This window comes from Hemicordylus capensis, chromosome 5 (genome assembly GCF_027244095.1).
Source record: "Hemicordylus capensis ecotype Gifberg chromosome 5, rHemCap1.1.pri, whole genome shotgun sequence".
Taxonomy (NCBI): domain Eukaryota; kingdom Metazoa; phylum Chordata; class Lepidosauria; order Squamata; family Cordylidae; genus Hemicordylus; species Hemicordylus capensis.
In genome coordinates, this window is record NC_069661.1 from 155,245,711 (window position 1) to 155,251,342 (window position 5,632).

General features: G+C 40.6%; 1 long non-coding RNA gene across 1 annotated transcript; it reads right to left on the bottom strand.

Annotated features, from left to right (window-relative positions):
- Positions 1–527: 527 nt before the first annotated feature.
- On the bottom strand, positions 528–4,269 carry LOC128328216 (uncharacterized). Its single transcript, XR_008309084.1, has 2 exons — positions 3,635–4,269; positions 528–994 (listed from the first exon to the last, which is right to left on the bottom strand). It is a non-coding gene; the product is annotated as an uncharacterized LOC128328216 (long non-coding RNA).
- Positions 4,270–5,632: the final 1,363 nt, after the last annotated feature.

The following is a 5,632-nucleotide window of genomic DNA, read 5'->3' on the forward strand; positions in this document are numbered from 1 at the left end:
ACGCACGCCGGAGCGGGCACATGCGTGTTACGTACTTCGGCAATGGCAGGCTAACGACGGGGGCAGGGGCGACAGCGGGGAACGCTGCCGCCCCAGAAACTTTGCAAAAAACCACAGCGTCGGAGGGGGAAGAGCGGTGGGGGGGGGAAGTACTAACCCCCCGCCCTTAAAGCTACAACCCCCTCTGTGCCAAACCGGACCGGTTCGGAGGCCATCCACATCCCTAACACTGGTGTCAGTAAAATCAATACGTGTCAGTAATATCAATTCCAGCTCTGTCTTTCCATTGTGTAGCAGGAAGAAGAATTATCACATCATTGTTTGTAATTTCCTGTCTTGAAGATAGATAGGGTGACTGGGTGTTGAACCTGATTAACTGAGGTCCAGTTATACAATCAATCCTGCCATCACACCTTTCTCAATTATTCTGCCTACATTTTGGTGCTGTGAAACTTGGTATCTGAATTACAAAGCTATTGTGAACTTTAAGGCAGAAATAATTAACAAGCAAAAACAACCATACAGCCTTTTAAAATATGTATATTATTTTTATATTTAAAATATGTTTCAATTTACATGTCAAGTTTATACAATTACTGAAAAGCAGTATCAAAATTATTTATATTTTACATTCTTTGTCACATTCCGTTGTGCATTACATGACCAATGGCTTGGCATCCACTGGCAATAATAGTTCCATCCTTGAGTTCAAAAAGAGTTCCAGTGGGTTCCAGTCCCAAGGCTTTGTCATTTTTGTTCTCAGCAGGCTCTTTCTGAACTCTGGATACAAAAGGCATTTCTTAAACATTATTAGGTATCTTTTATTGCCCAGACTCCCCAAATTGCAATTAGGATGACCATGATGATAAGTGTATAAAGTGTATGAACTGTTGTTTGCTCATTTCCACACCACTGTTTGCAGCCACAAGAATTCTGCACATTCTCTCCAGCACTTGTGGATGGTTTGGGCCTGTGAGCGCGAAGACCATGTATTCTGCCAAGACAAAAAGAAAGACTGGGATTTAGCAAGGTCCTTTATTTGACTCACTCCCAAGTAAAGGGCACCATTTTACCAACTATGTTTGGCAAACAGCTTCTCAAAGTGAACAAGAGAAATATCCATAATTAGAAAGACGGAATGTTTTCCAGGCATTTGGCCCACGTCTAATAAGGTGACATGCAGAGTTTTTAATGTAACAAACTCTATTCATTTCTTTGCAGATACAAATCAACTATCCCCACCACCACCCCACTCACAAAAGATAATATCTAGCACACTTCTGCTATATAGCATTTGTGGAAAGTGGCAGACTGGCCAAGTTGGAAACTAAATCCTTTGTTTAATCTAGAGGAATAGTAAGGAAAAGGTGCAGCTTTTCAAAATCTGTGTAATCCACAATAACTACTTAGCCAGCTCACGATGTGTTCTTAATTGAATTTCATGTCAGCATAGCCCCTATGTAAATGTATCCAAATGTCTAATTAAACAAACATTTTGAACTCTCTATCTCTTCCTCCCAAGTTCTCTGTTCAAATAAATACAGCTATATTGTATTTTGAGTTCTTTACCATCCAGTCAGAAAAATCAATAAAGCAGCTACCTATCTCTGAAAATATTAATCTTTTTCAAAAGCTGCCTATGACCATTTATTTGAGAGCAGATCTGTTTATCCGAATGAAAGCATGTCCCATTTATGATACTATAAATTGGAGCCTTAACAGTAGATTAACAGCCATTTACAAAAGAACTACACTGGCTTAAATGGATACTGAATAATCACAGCTTTCAGTCAGACCTCAAAATGTGCTAATGGTGAACCAGTCATATCAGCACAGGTTTGCATGCTACTGCAAGATGCTTTTAGGAAGATTGTTGGCAGCATGCAGCAAGTCTTTCTCTGCTTTCAACACATTTCTGAGAAACGGAGTACAGAATGAAAACAAATGGACTGACCATGAACACAAAGGTCAAGTAGGCTTACCACTTGCTAGGGGCTTTTTTAGGGACATAATGACAGAAAACCAACAAATAATGTTTCTCCCCATAACTGGAGCTCCATATTGGGGAGATACAATTGGACCTGAACCACATTGGAACATTAAATGTTTCCCTTCTTCCGCAGAAAATTATTCTGAAGGTTATGATTACACCAATTAATATCTTTAAAAAACAACGGATATTTACATGCCGCTCTTCAACCAAAGTTCTCAAAGCGATTTACATAAAAAATAGATAATAAATTAATAAGATGTCCCCATGTCCCCAAAGGACTCACAATCTAAAAAGAAACATAAGGTAGATGCCAGCAACAGCCACTGGAGGGATGCTGTGCTGGGGTTGGGTAGGGCCAGTTGCTCTCCCTCTGCTAAATATAAGAGAATCACTGCTTTAAATGGTGTCTCTTTGCTCAGCTAGCAGGGGTCTAACAATTAAGAGGTCTACAGCAGGGATCTACAATTAGTATCTTGTATATACAAATCAGAGTCAGTCCTCCTATGTATCAATCACAAAATATTACTTTTTAAAAAATAGTGGCTGATTTATAGAGATGAAATATGGAGAAAATGCAAACAGCAACTTTTCTCTGGATTTTAAATTTTTTGCATTGTAGAAGGAAAGGGCAGCAAGGAACTTTCAATGAAAACTGAGAGGGAACCTTAAAGGTTCAAGAGAACTCTGTTCCTCCAACAGTCACTGCAATTTGAACACTATTTCAGGCAAGTCATAGTTTTCAGAAGCTAGATAAGACGTTTACACATTGTATGTAGACACTGTTAAAATACTTTTCTTGTTAGGGATTGTATTGCTTTTTTAGTCTTAGTGTTTCCCCAACTGGTTTCTTACTTTAGGTGATTTATCAATTGAAACTCTATTTTGTTTCAATCTGCCTTAATTGATCCACTCACTGACTTGGGCTGTTTTCCTACACACACTTACTGGAGAAAGAAGTGTGATTCAAGAGAATGGGGCTCACTTCCATTAAAACACACATAGCATTGTGCTGTCTAAGGTTAACTACCATGTCCAAAGGGAGCTTCTTATGTCTTCACCAGGGAGTTGCATTGCACAAATGGGAGTGCAGGTAGTTTCACAGAGACAGCTTAGTGGTTTCTCTGACATTCCCATATTTATCATAGGAAGGCAAATGTGAGGACTCACAGTCGGTGCCATGTGGAAAGCCGATGAACCAGCATTGACTAACTACCCTATGTATTTGGACTGCTGGGATAAGAAATAACTGGAAAAGTACTTCCAGTCTCTGAACCCAAGACATCTGAACAGGAACCCATAGGACATTTTCAGATGCAGTATTTAAAATTTGTTTGGACTTTTTTTTTTGCATTAATATCAAAATTGGTTAGAATGTACATTCCGTTTTAAAACGCACACTTCCACTTTGCATCCTGCATTAGTAGCATACGCATAGTGCCACACAAACGCAGAGGTGCTTTTGGTGTTGTGTGTAAAGATAGCTAAATTTCTTTGTGCAGCATTGTCCCAGCCTAATTATTGTCATTGTCATCAGCCTCATTCACCATAGAGTCACTGTATAGCACCACACCACCCAACCATAACAATGGAAGGTACTTAGATGTGGTCTCCTTCTACCTCTTTTATGAGCATGTCACTTACCTTCTAGAGACGTTCATTTTTTTCTTGATGAATTGCTTTTGCACCTTTTCTCCCAAAGTCAGCAGCTCACCAGTGTGACCTCAAAGTTCTTGATATATGGCAAATGCTTCCTTTGCACAGCAAAGAGAGAAACAGACAACTTAGAATTCCAGGATGCTCCAGAACTGTTCAAGAGGCAAGTAACGAACAAATGCAATTGTGTGTTCTCCCCTTGCAGGCTGCTGGGACCTTTATAAACAGGAATAGCTAAGCTGCTGCCAAATCTGAAGCAATACAAGCAGCCCTCCCCATCTGCAACATGTGTGTGTAACGAGAGGAGGGGAAGCTAGAGGTGGAAAGGTTTGGCTAAAATGTAGTTTCAACAAAATACGCTGCTCTGTTTCCATTCACCCTTAAGCAAAACAATCACATCTTTGCATGGTTGCTTTTTGCAATATAAGCATTTGAATTCCTTAATCTGGTATGGGTCATGGGGAGAGAGTGGGAAATTGACAATTCAAGCTTATTCCAAGGCTTACCTTAAAGGTTTTAAGAGGGAAATTGTAAATCAGTTCAAGTTAACTGTTGGAGCACTCTTTAGGAACAACAACATATGGGGCCCCTTCACATGTCACACATCAGCACAATTCCACAGGTGTTACTAATATGAAGAGGAGATGTGTGTTCCTAAATACATTTATATTAGAAACAAAAGAACACAAATCTCCATATACACATATATTAGGAACAAAAAACCACAAATCTCCAGAATTTCCAAAAATTATCTTCTCACAGAGTATGCCCAGAATGTGTCTAGAATGAAATTAATATTACCCTACCTCTTAATTTTTACCCAATTTTATTATTAGAAATCTATTCAAAGCAGCTACAAACACTCTAAAATAAATTATGGACATAAGCAACAATTTCTGCCAGCACAATTACAACACAATAAAACAGAACACTCACACATTAGAAGATACAAGCAGAAGTAAGATAAAGTCATTTTAGCACTTCAAGAGACATCAGATCAATAAACATCAAACACTTGTTTAAGTAAATGTTTTAAGTGTCCACCTGCACACAGGAAGAGAATGAACCAATGGATAGATGAAGGACAACTGTAGTTCACAAAGTCTTCATGACAGAAATTACAGTCATTATATAATGCTTAGGGCCTTATGTTCATTCCATCCCATTTGCCTCACTCCCATACTTCGGTGGTGCCAAAGCTGAACAATTTCCACAATTGTGTCAGTTCTGCACAGAAGTGGCTGCTTGCAGTGTGGCTATTTCCACGCAGTATTGCACGCTTGAAGTCTGGAGTGGCCTCCTTTACAGGAAGCGGAGGTCAGTACTGTCCTGCCCCAGCAACAGCTGCAATGGTGTGCAGGAGTGATAGAAGGGGTAGTCCTTCCAAGTGCTTTCCTCATATAGCTCTATGGGGAAAGGACTACACTTCCCAATACTCCCCATGCATACTCTCTGTCACTGGGGCTGGATGGGTCTCTGGATGTGGTACATGGTCACAATGGTTGAGATTATTCTGCTTCTCAGCACCATCAAAGCACAGGCCTAGCACTCAATTCCTCAGCAGAGACCATGGGAAACAGCTGTATAGCTACACCTTTAGTCAACTTTATAGATCTGTCAAAGATCTCTTCTAGCACATGCTAAGTTGACCCTTCCCAAGACCACACTGCTTTTGCCAGCTAGCCATGTCCCAGGCCTTCTTTTCTCATCTTTCTGCTTTGTCCATTCTCTACCTGGGCCAACTGCTGCTACTTTCTACATTTTCAGCTCTCCTGACTGACCACAGGTGGGGGTGGGGAAAAGGAGAAAATAAGAACAGCCCTGCTGGATCAGGCCCAAGGCCCATCTAGTCCAGCATCCTGTTTCACACACTGGTCCACCAGATGCCACAGGAAGCCTACCGGCAGGAGTTGAGCACATGCCCTCTCTCCTGCTGTTACTCCTCCGCAACTGGTAACCTAGGAAAGCAGCAACAGAGATAGTGTT